Source organism: Pinus tabuliformis, chromosome 3_2 (genome assembly GCF_031772625.1).
Source record: "Pinus tabuliformis cultivar Carrire ecotype Pingquan chromosome 3_2, CPIR1, whole genome shotgun sequence".
In the NCBI taxonomy this organism is placed as follows: Eukaryota; Viridiplantae; Streptophyta; class Pinopsida; order Pinales; family Pinaceae; genus Pinus; species Pinus tabuliformis.
The window spans coordinates 662799306-662811743 of record NC_142302.1 but is presented as its reverse complement, the minus strand read 5'-3'; the positions used below and the strand labels follow the sequence as shown (position 1 = coordinate 662811743).

Here is a 12438-nt window from a genome sequence, read left to right as displayed (position 1 = left end):
TTGTGTTTGTACCAGACCACCCTTGTTGGAAGGCATAAATTATAATCTGCTTTCTTCGGAAAGCCAAAGCTCTCCTCAGCACCAAATTCCAGCCTCTAAGCATACAACTGAACAGGAAATTATCCAACGAACAACTGTGAAAATCAATCAAACTTGATTTCATAGCCTCTCAAAATTGGTGACAATGGCTCCACAAATACATCCTAAACATGAATTTCCAGGAGAATTTTGAAGGGAGTATCCGAAGCCCCTACTCTCACATCAGAAATGTCAGCTGACTAACCTCCAAAGCATCCTCTACCTGGAAACAGAGCAAACAATCACATTTTGGCTTAAAAATGGAAAATAAGAAAGTAAAACATATTTAAATATGATTTCTTTCTAATCAAATTCGTTTGAATAACCCAAATGAGCAAAATATTGTCAATTCTATTTCCCATAATTGATCTGATCGTAGCTTTTCTAAACATAAAATGTTGTAAATAAACCCAATCTGAAATGGTTTTCAGAACCAGAATTTTTCTAAATTTCCAATAACTGGAATGGACCAGTATATATGAAAATTTAAGTGAATGAAAACCGGATGAGTTGTTCAAATAATTTTAAACAAAAGATCTGCATTCTTTCTTCCCCTCCTCTCTTGTGGGCAAATTTAGAAGAAACAGAAAAGCATTTTCACGGAGATTTACTACCACCGGCTATTGGCAAGCAAAAGTCAGCTCTTTGAATGTGAAAACATAAATACATGCCTATTTGAGGAGCTCCAAATGATGAGAGTGCAAAATGATGAGATAAGCTACTGCAATTTTGTCCAACAGAATGAAGAAGCCTCTGTATGCAAATCGATAAAAGCATAAAAGCTTCTGTGCAAGGTATTTAACACTGCTAGTAATTGCCAAGAAGGTATTTAACACTGTTAGTAATTGCCAAGTGAAAAGGAGACTAATGTTTACCATACTGGAGCCTAGAATTAACATATAGATGCAAAATAATAATAGCATAAAAGCTTCTGGGCAAGGTATTTAACATTGTTAGTAATGGCTTAGTAATACCACAAGCTCAAATAACCATATTTCATATTCTAAAGAGCAAAAAAAATGAATAATTACTTCTATAATAAATCTCAGCCTTCTGACATGTGATTATTATTAAAATATTCCAAAATATCTCATTAATGTTATATCTCTACCATTTCCTAGCATGCCCTGTTACAAAATAGACATGTAAATTTGAAAATGGTATGCATGTAGATATTTTATACAATCCCCTTTAATAATGAAACAGCAATAAATAATCTCTAAAGCGTATGTTAGATTTGCTCATACATAGATCGTTGACTGATGCACAGAAATCTCTGGTATTGCGTTTTTCATAAGATGAAGAACCTGTCAAGGTTATTTGAGGCAAAACTGTAAGGGATCGTGAAACTATCCCTAACATTCTTTCTGCTCCATCTTGCAATGATCATGGAAAGCAGCGGATAGAGATGGGCCGCGTGGCTTATCTTCAGCATTGCTCATCATCTGCATATTTTCACCAGAAATGGCCATAAATTAAAATTAACCCATTTTTCATTAGGATTGCTACAGCCAAAATATCTAGATATCAACAAATGACCAATTGGTTCTGCCAACCAAAAATACGCAAGGTGATTAGAAGAAATGACAATGGAGAGAACATGAAGGAAAATATTTATATGCATACCTTGGATCCCCTGCCAATGAGAACTGAATCGCTTAGATGAAATTAGAGTTCGTTCTCTTAACAGAGTTCAACGAGGAAGGTCGCCCTGGGTAGGACCTGGTTTGTTTGTTCTAGTACAAATTTATTTCAAATAAGTCATCACAAGCCATAGATTTCTCTAAATGATGCACGCGTCCATCATTTCTACCTGCTGCTTTGTTTTCACATGTTCTGTCCAAAGCCATCGGGTTCACAAAACATTTCGTTTCTACCTGCTGCTTTGTTTTCACGTGTTCTCTCCGAAGCCATCGGGTTCAGAGAACATTTCCTTACCATCAGATTGTAATTGTTACTTCCGTGACAAATCAATTGGGAACAGCTTTTGTGTTGAAGTACTGGAGGCTGATTCAGGTGAATTTCTCTCTAGACCAGAATATAAAATACGCGGACAATCAATGAAAGAGTGAAAAACGTATCTTAAACCTAGATGCAACAGTGAAAAAAGATGAGGATGACAAAAAGGCCATTAAATTTTCTTTACCTGTACTGAAAACGCGGCCATACAGTTAGAAGAATCCACGTTAATGCAATCACCTGAATATAGACAGACATGGCTTCCAAATAAGAAAACAACTATGATGGAAATGCGCAATGCATTCCAAAAAACAACAAAGCAATACACTATACCCTTAGTTGGAGAAGAACAGGTTTGACCTTTGAAACTTTTGACAGTATCTTTTTCATTCATACTCTGCGGTGTTGACTCAGAATGAATTGACGAGAATAGTTGCATCCTCCATTCCATCGTTACCCAACAATCCATCAACTCTGAAACCATTAACCGCCATTAAAACCCCTATTCCAAGAGTCAAGACAATCCGTCTTACAAAAATATGAAGATATACACAAGGAAAACGCACACCAAACTCGAACAGAATACTCGCACAATCTCTCGCTAAATGTCAGGTAATTGCTAGTTGGATGTTTGCCTGGTTTGTGAACAGCATACGATACTATTTGAGTTTGAGATAAGGTCAGCAATTTCTAGCTAGTTTGGCAGACTGGTGTAATACATATTTAAAATATCATGCAGACTTCCGATTTCTGTCGCATTGGAATAGGGCAGGGCTAGTCTATGTGATAATGTTTTCTAGTAAAGTGAGCTGCGGTGTTTCATTCCGTGAAAGAGATCAAATGGTTTCACTAATTAAAGCAGAGTATTTGCGCTTTTCCTTGGAAAACAATCAATGTTTCCGGTGTCTCAAGTATGGCACTACAAAAACGAGTGTAATGAAGAGAAACATCATAGAGAATGGAAAATAGAATATTTTACTTCAGCAGAAGACATTATTAATGTCGAGCATCCTCGACAGAAGAAGTCAAAGTATGACAGATCAAATGACTTTGAGGATGAAGATATGCTTGAGTGATTTCTAAGCAAGGAGCAAGAGGAGGTTCATAGTCAATCTCTCTGAAGTCTGTCAGATAAGTTTTTAAGTTGAATTAAAACTTAAAAGGTCTGAATTTAATTGTATTAATCATAGTCATTATATTTGAAGCAGTTTTTGACTGAATAAACACTTGTTTTGTATAGGGCATATTGATTTCTGAACCCTCTCTTCTAGACTCATGATTTGAATTTGTGGTTATCAACTTATCACTATGCTAAGCAAATTCAAGGACTGGGACTGTAGCTGTTGCAGTTATTTAGCTGAATTTCCAAGTTTGTTATTAAAAATCAGCAAATTGAGATCTCAAGACAGTTGGCATCCAAAACCAAAAAATGGAAATGAAATAAAATAATGTTAACCAAAAAATGTTAACGTCACTCTCAATACCTAAATTTGTATTAAAGTTATTTTAAATATTTAAAAAAAATAAAATAAAATAAAATATTTTTTAATGTAAATTAATGTTTTAAATTAATTGATAAACACACACATAATGAATTATAATGAATTAACATGTACATCGAAAATCGAAAATTTTGAATAAGCAAATTTATGTAAACTTTAATGCAAATCTTAAACCAAAAAAAATAATAACAAAAAATAAATCAATAGGAAGTCAAATTCATCCGGAAAACAAACACATATATATAAAATAATTTCATCCCAAAAAAACATACACACATATATATAATAAATTAACATTTACATTGAAAATTTTGAATAAACAAATTTATGTAAACTTTATTGCAAATCTTAAACAAACAAAAAATAATAATAAAAAATAAACCAATGGATAAGTCAAATTCATCCCAAAAATATTGCTTTATTTTGTTTTTGCATAGAAATGGGAATATAAAGAATCTTCTGAATAAACAAATGTCAAATGTGACATGAGCAAACAACGTCATGGTGAATTGAAAGACTAAAGATAAAAATTGCAATGACCATCTGACACATGCACTTTAATTATTACGTTTAAGTCAACTGAAATATTTACAAGTCAGAATTAAATGGCTTTTAAGAAGCCAGATTAATATGCAATTATTATCTTAGTCAGCTAAACATAATTAAATGGTTCTCAAGAAACCAGATTAATATGCAAAAAACATCTTACAAATATGCACCTTCAATTATTACGTTTAAGTCAACTGAAATATTTACAAGCAGCCAACAAGTCAACTGAAATATTTACAAGCCAGAATTTAATGGCTCTTAAAAAGCCAAATTAATATGCAATTATTATCTTAGTCAACTGAACAGAATTAAATAGTTCTCAAGAAGCCAAAATAATATGCAATGACCATCTTACAAATACGCACCTCAATTATTACGTTTAAGTTGACTGAAATATTTACAAGCAACCAACACCCATATTAATATGCAATGCCCATATTCCAAAGATGCACCTCAATTATGAGGTTTAAGTCAACTGAAATATTTACAAGCCAAAGTTAAATGCCTCTCAAGAAGCCAGATTAGTATGCAATTACCATCTTAGTCAACTGGACATAATGAAATGGCTCTCAAAAAGCCAAATTAATAGTCAACCAAATTAATATGCAATTACCATCTTAGTCAACTGGACATAATTAAATGGCTCTTAAAAAGTCAGATTAATAAATGGAAATATTTACAAGCCAGATTTAAATGGCAAATACCATCTTAGTGAACTGGACATAATTAAATGGCTCTCAAAAAGCAATCAACCAGATTAATATGCAATTACCATCTTAGTCAACTGGACATAATTAAATGGCTCTTAAAAAGCCAGATTAATAGTACGGAAATATTTACAAGCCAGATTTAAATGGCAAATACCATCTTAGTCAACTGGACATAATTAAATGGCTCTCAAAAACCCAGATCAATAGTCAACCGAAATATTAAAAAGCCAGATTAATATGCAATGACCAGTTTACAAATATTTGCATGCCAGAATTAAATGGCTTTCAAAAAGCCAGATGAATATGCAATGACCATCTTACAAATATTTACAAACAGCCAGCATCCATATTAAATGGCTTTCAAGAAGCCAGATTAATATGCAATGACCATCTTACAAATATTTGCATGTCAGAATTAAACATAAGTCAACTGAAATATTTACAAGCTAGAATTAAACATAAGTCAACTGAAAGATTTACAAGTAAGAATTAAATGGCTGCCAAATAAGCCATAATTAAATATTTAAATCAACTAAAATATTTATAAGTCAGAATTATTATTAATTCTAAGTCAACTGAAATATTTACAACCCAGATTTAAACGTTTTAAGTCAACTGAAATATTTACAAGTAGAATTATAGGTTTAAGTCAACTGAAATATTTAGAAGTCAGAATTAAATGGCTCTCAAGAAGCCAGATTAATATGCAATGACCATCTTAGTCAACTGAAATATTTACAAGCCATTTATATGGCATGACCATCTTAGTCAATTGAAATATTTACAAGCCAAAATTAAGTCAACTAAAATATTTACAAGTCAGAATGAAATGGCTGTCAAGAAGCCAGATTAATATGCAATGACCATCTTAGTCAACTGAAATAGCCAGATTAATATGCAATTGACAGTTTTAGTCAACTGAAACATTTACCAGCCATTTATATGGAATGACCATCTCAGTCAATTGAAATATTTACAATCCAGAATTAAATTAAATAGCTTTCAAGAATCCAGATTAATATGTAATGATCATCTTACAAATATGCACCTCAATTATTACATTTAAGTCAACTGAAATATTTGCAAACCAAAATATAAATAGCCCATATTAATATGCAATGACCATATTACAAATATGCACCTCAGAAGTCAACTGAAATATTTACAAGCCAGAATTAAATGGCTTTCAAGAAGCCAATGACCATCTTACAAATATTTACAAACACCCACCACCCATATTAATATGCAATAACCATTTTACAAATATGCACCTAAATTATTAAGTTAAGTCAACTAAAATATTTACAAGCCAGAATATAAATGGCTCATATTAATATGCAATGACTATATATTTAAACTGAAATATTTACAAGCCAGAATTAAATGGCTTTCAAGAAGCCAATGACCATCTTACAAATATCTACAAACACCCAGCACCCATATTAATATGCAATAACCATTTTACAAATATGCACCTCAATTATTAAGTTAATTCAACTGAAATATTTACAAGCCGGAATATAAATGGCTCATATTAATATGCAATGACTATATTACAAATATGCACCTCAAATTGAAATATTTACAAAACTAAAATTAAATGGCTCTCAAGAAGCCAGATTAATATGCAATGACCATCTTAGTCATATTCACAATATAAATGGCCTATATTAATATGCAATGACCATATTACAAATATGCACCTCGATTATTACGTTTAAGTCAACTGAAATATTTACAAAACCAAAATTAAATGGCTCTCAAGAAGCCAGATTAATATGCAATGACCATCTTACTCATATTCACAAGCCAGAATTAATTGGCTTTCAAGCCAGATTAATATACAATAACTATCTTAGTCAACTGAAATAAGTCAACTAACCAGAATTAAATGGCTTTCAAGAAGCCAGATTAATATACAATAACTATCTTAGTCAACTGAAATATTTACAAACCAGAATTAAATGGCTCTCAAAAAACTAGATTAATATGCAATAACCATCCTAGTCATATTCACATGCCAGAATTAAATGGCTTTCAAAAAGCCAGAAAATATACAATGACTATGTTAGTCAACTGAAATATTTACAGGCCAGAATTAACTGGCTTTCAAAAAACCAGATTAATATGCAACAACCATCTTACAACTATGCACCTCAATTATCATGCTTAAATGGCTCGGATATTAGTAGACAGTAGTATGTTTGCAAGTTATTTTGACCACAAATTATACAAATAGTGTACATTATGATACAAGAAGGATGCAAGAAACTACTAAACGGTTCCAAAAACTCTCCATCAGAAAAGAAATAAAATTTGGCATGAAGTACCAAATCTGTGTCTTTGATTTAAACTCGTGATTTTCCTTTGATTTAAACTTGTGATTTTCCTTGAAGGAAAAGCATCTGTAAACCGCTTCTGAAGTATCAATAAACAAAGCCCACTCTTGCTCACTCATATCTGAGACTTTGATATGGTATTCAGTCCTGGCATTTTGCTCATACCCGCTTTGAACTGCTCCAGTAGCCAAGACTCCTTGTCTACTGCAACCCTGGTTTCTCTTTGAGAAACTAATACATGTTTCTCTATGAGAAACTAATACATCTCAGTGATGTCTCTTTGAGTGCCTAATAAATCTCACTACAGACAAAAAGCCTTTATGGTTCAAAGAACCCTCCTGCATTCACCACTGGAACTGGCTCCTACATTTCATTTCCTCTAGAGGTGAAATCTCTTCCAGCTTTGAAAGTGGACTCCGGCATCATCCTCCAGGAGTTTTGGGGGAAGGCGAGCTTGATGCAAATGAGGATTTGATACCTCTTTGACAATTTCTAAGTGTCCCATATGAAACAGGAGGAATTTGTAGATCATTTCTTTCGGAATTGGTTAAGCAAAAACTTGTTAAAACGATTTGCTCCCATAACCTATGCCTGTTGTTAAAACTGCCACACGACTCCTTCACCCAACCACTGATAAGAGTTCATGTTAACTGAAATCGTCATGATCTTCATCCATGAAAAATGCTCTCTTCCAGCTTTGAAAGTGGACACCGGCATCATCCCCTAGGAGTTCTTGGGGAAGGCCAGTTTGATGCAAATGAAGATCTGATATATCCTTTGACAATTTCTAAGTGTCCCATATGAAACAGGAGGAATTTGTATATCATTATTTTCGAAATTGGTTGAGGAAAAACACGGGAAAAATAGTGAGACTCCACTGTACTCAGGCACATTTATAGACTCGTTAAAACGATTTGCTCCCATGGAAGCCAATCTGTTGTTGAAACTGCCACACGACTCCCTCACCCAACAACTGATAACAGAGTTCATGTAACTGAAATCCCCATCATCTTCATAATCCATATCAAATTGAAATTGTTCAGGCAAATGTTCCTCTTCCGAAAAAGGTTCCAAGCGAATATCCTCTCCTGCAGATTTAACAACAAACACTTCTTGATCAATTTCCAACTTACACATCAAAAGACTAACAGCAGTCAAGTAAATCGCTTGAAGCTCACTGGTTTCCTCCTCTACTCCATGAAACTCACGACTCATCATTGCACCAATTTCTGCAAAACAAAGACCAGCTTTGGCAACCCTTTTTTTAAGGAAAATAGTGGACAGCATCAAAACCCTTCAACAAGCCTCTCCCACCATGGTTAACTACCGTCTCAGTATTTATGCATCCTTGGTAGGATCAAACTTATAAATATATTCCAATTCATACTCTGAGAAATAGAAGCTTGAGGCCAATGGAGCCACTCAAAGTAAGGAACCTCTAGATTTTCTGGGAAGCAAAGTATATAGATTTTTTGGGAAGCAAAGACCATGATCTATAGGTGTAATATCAACGGATTCTACTCCAACTTGGGGATATCTTCTTACATTTTCAATATTCTTCACAAGAAGATTGCCTACATCAACATGTCTGTCAGTATTAAGTATATCCTAATATCTGGTATTCCAATCCTATGTACAGCGGTCACTGGGAAACTAGATGTTCCATGGTCACTGGCATCACAATCATGTGAGACAAACTGCTGAAACGAAGCAATCTTATTAACAGTCTGTCTCTTAATCCTTTTCTTCCTTGTAGTCACTTTACTTAAAAATGATTGAATGTGTTGTTTTGACAAGCACAGTGGGAAGAACATTTGCAAAATGGTTATGCTGCAACTTCTCTGATAACTGTTTCTACAACTCTAACCTATCTCTTTAAACCAGGTTGCCCCAGAACTTTGCCAACAAATCCTTCTGGATTGTTGGGAGCAAAGGGATCCTCATCTGTTGGTTTTACGATGGCAACACTTCTACCTTCGTAATTTCTGAAATAGTCAGCGCCACCCAGCCCGCCTCGAACAAAGGATTGGATCTACACCACGGTCAACTGCCTTAGTCATGTCTTTGACCAACTTTCTAATTTTCGTGCAGCACCTTCCTTCCAAGATCTCAACAGCCCTACCTCTATCTCTTTGCAGCTGACAATCAACAATGGGAGAGAAACAAGGTGTAGAAGAACAGTGTTCCAGTGAGCTTCTCGTAAGAGGAAGAGAAGCATCGTTTCGCACTGTACTCGGATCATTCTTCGACAATGTGCCTCCAAATGTGAGTGAACTTTCTTCAGTGGGTACATTCAAGCTTCAAGGCCATCTGCATCTTCTTTTAAAGTGCGTGCATTGTCTTCTCTGTCCAGTGCAATGCTCAATGCACCGCCTGCGTCTGTTTGAACGAATACACGTCTCCCCCCTGAACGAGTCTGTTTGAATGAATACACGCCTCCCCCCCCGTCTGCTTTCGGTCCATGTCCTTGAACCCTTGATATTGACTGTTAAGGCACCCATCTAGAACAGCAACAGCCATTTGTGTTTGTACCGGACCATCCTTGTTGGAAGGCATAAATTATAATCTGCTTTCTTCGAAAAGCCAAAGCTCTCCTCAGCACCAAATTCCAGCCTCTAATCATACAACTGAACAGGAAATTATCCAACGAACAACTGTGAAAATCAATCAAACTTGATTTCATAGCCTCTCAAAATTGGTGACAATGGCTCCACAAATACACATCCTAAACATGAATTTCCAGGAGAATTTTGAAGGGAGTACCCGAAGCCTCTACTCTCACATCGGAAATGTCAGCTGACTAACCTCCAAAGCATCCTCTACCTGGAAACAGAGAAACAATCACGTTTTGGCTTAAAAATGAAAAATAAGAAAGTAAAGCATATTTAAATATGATTTCTTTCTAATCAAATTCGATTGAATAACCCAAATGAGCAAAATATTGTCAATTCTATTTCCCATAATTGATCTGATCGTAGCTTTTCTAAACATAAAATGTTGTAAATAAACCCAATCTGAAATGGTTTTCAGAACCAGAATTTTTCTAAATTTCCAATAACGGGAATGGACCAATATATATAAAAATTTAAGTGAATGAAAACCGGATGAGTTGTTCAAATAATTTTAAACAAAAGATCTGCGTTCTTTCTTCCCCTCCCCTCTTGTGGGCAAATTTAGAAGAAACAGAAAAGCATTTTCACGGAGATTTACTACCACCGGCTATTGGCAAGCAAAAGTCGGCTCTTTGAATGTGAAAACATAAATACATTCCTATTTGAGGAGCTCCAAATGATGAGAGTGTAAATGATGAGATAAGCTAGTGCAATTTTGTGATTGTCCAACAGAATGAAGAAGCCTCTGTATGCAAATCGATAAAAGCATAAAAGCTTCTGTGCAAGGTATTTAACACTGCTAGTAATTTGCCAAGAAGGTATTTAACACTGCTAGTAATTGCCAAGTGAAAATGAGACTAATGTTTACCATACTGGAGCCTAGAATTAACCTATAGATGCAAAATAATAATAGCATAAAAGCTTCTGGGCAAGGTAGTGGTATTTAACACTGTTAGTAATGGATTAGTAATACCACAAGCTCAAATAACCATATTTCATATTCTAAAGAGCAAAAAAATAATAATTACTTCTATAATAAATCTCAGCCTTTTGACATGTGATTATTATTAAAAATATTCCAAAATATCACAATATCCCATTAATGTTATATCTCTACCATTTCCTAGCATACCCTGTTACAAAATAGACATGTAAATTTGAAAATGGTATGCATGTAGATATTTTATACAATCCCCTTTAATAATGAAACAGCAATAAATAATCTCTAAAGCGTATATTAGATTTGCTTATACATAGATCGTTGACCGATGCACAGAAATCTCTGGTATTGGGTTTTTCATAAGATGAATAACCTGTCAAGGTTATTTGAGGCAAAACGGTAAGGGATCGTGAAACTATCCCTAACATTCTTTCTGCTCCATCTTGCAATGATCATGGAAAGCAGCGGATAGAGATGGGCCGCGTGGCTCATCTTCAGCAGTGCTCACCATCTGCATATTTTCACCAGAGATGGCCATAAATTAAAATTAACCCATTTTTCATTAGGATTTCTACAGCCAAAATATCTAGATATCAACAAATGACCAATTGGTTCTGCCAACCAAAAATACGCAAGGTGATTAGAAGAAATGACAATGGAGAGAATATGAAGGAAAATATCTATACGCATACCTTGGATCCCCTGCCAATGAGAACTGAATCGCGTAGATGAAATTAGAGTTCGTTCTCTTAACAGAATTCAACGAGGAAGGTCGCCCTGGGTAGGACCTGGTTTGTTTGTTCTAGTACAAATTTATTTCAAATAAAGTCATCACAAGCCATAGATTTCTCTAAATGATGCACGCGTCCATCATTTCTACCTGCTGCTTTGTTTTCACATGTTCTGTCCAAAGCCATCGGGTTCAGAAAACATTTCGTTTCTACCTGCTGCTTTGTTTTCACGTGTTCTCTCCGAAGCCATCGGGTTCAGAGAACATTTCCTTACCATCAGATTGTAATTGTTACTTCCGTGACAAATCAATTGGGAACAGCTTTTGTGTTGAAGTACTGGAGGCTGATTCAGGTGAATTTCTCCCTAGACCAGAATATAAAATACGCGGACAATCAATGAAAGAGTGAAAAACGTATCTTAAACCTAGATGCAACAGTGAAAAAAGATGAGGATGACAAAAAGGCCATTAAATTTTCTTTACCTGTACTGAAAACGCGGCCATACAGTTAGAAGAATCCACGTTAATGCAATCACCTGAATATAGACAGACATGGCTTCTAAATAAGAAAACAACTAAGATGGAAATGCTCAATGCATTCCAAAAAAACAACAAAGCAATACACTATACCCTTAGTTGGAGAAGAACAGGTTTGACCTTTGAAATTTTTGACAGTATCTTTTTCATTCATACTCTGCGGTGTTGACTCAGAATGAATTGACGAGAATAGTTGCATCCTCCATTCCATCGTTACCCAACAATCCATCAACTCTGAAACCATTAACTGCCATTAAAACCCCTATTCCAAGAGTCAAGACAATCCGTCATACAAAAATATGAAGATATACACAAGGAAAACGCACACCAAACTCGAACAGAATACTCGCACAATCTCTCGCTAAATGTCAGGTAATTGCTGGTTGGATGTTTGCCTGGTTTGTGAACAGCATACGATACTATTTGAGTTTGAGATAAGGTCAGCAATTTCTAGCTAGTTTGGCAGACTGGCGTAATACATA

The 12438-nt window shown here is 34.8% G+C and overlaps 1 pseudogene; it reads right to left on the bottom strand.

Annotated features, from left to right (window-relative positions):
- Nucleotides 1-6761: 6761 nt before the first annotated feature.
- LOC149182392 (phosphatidylinositol 4-kinase gamma 6-like) lies at nt 6762-12167 on the bottom strand (annotated as a pseudogene).
- Nucleotides 12168-12438: the final 271 nt, after the last annotated feature.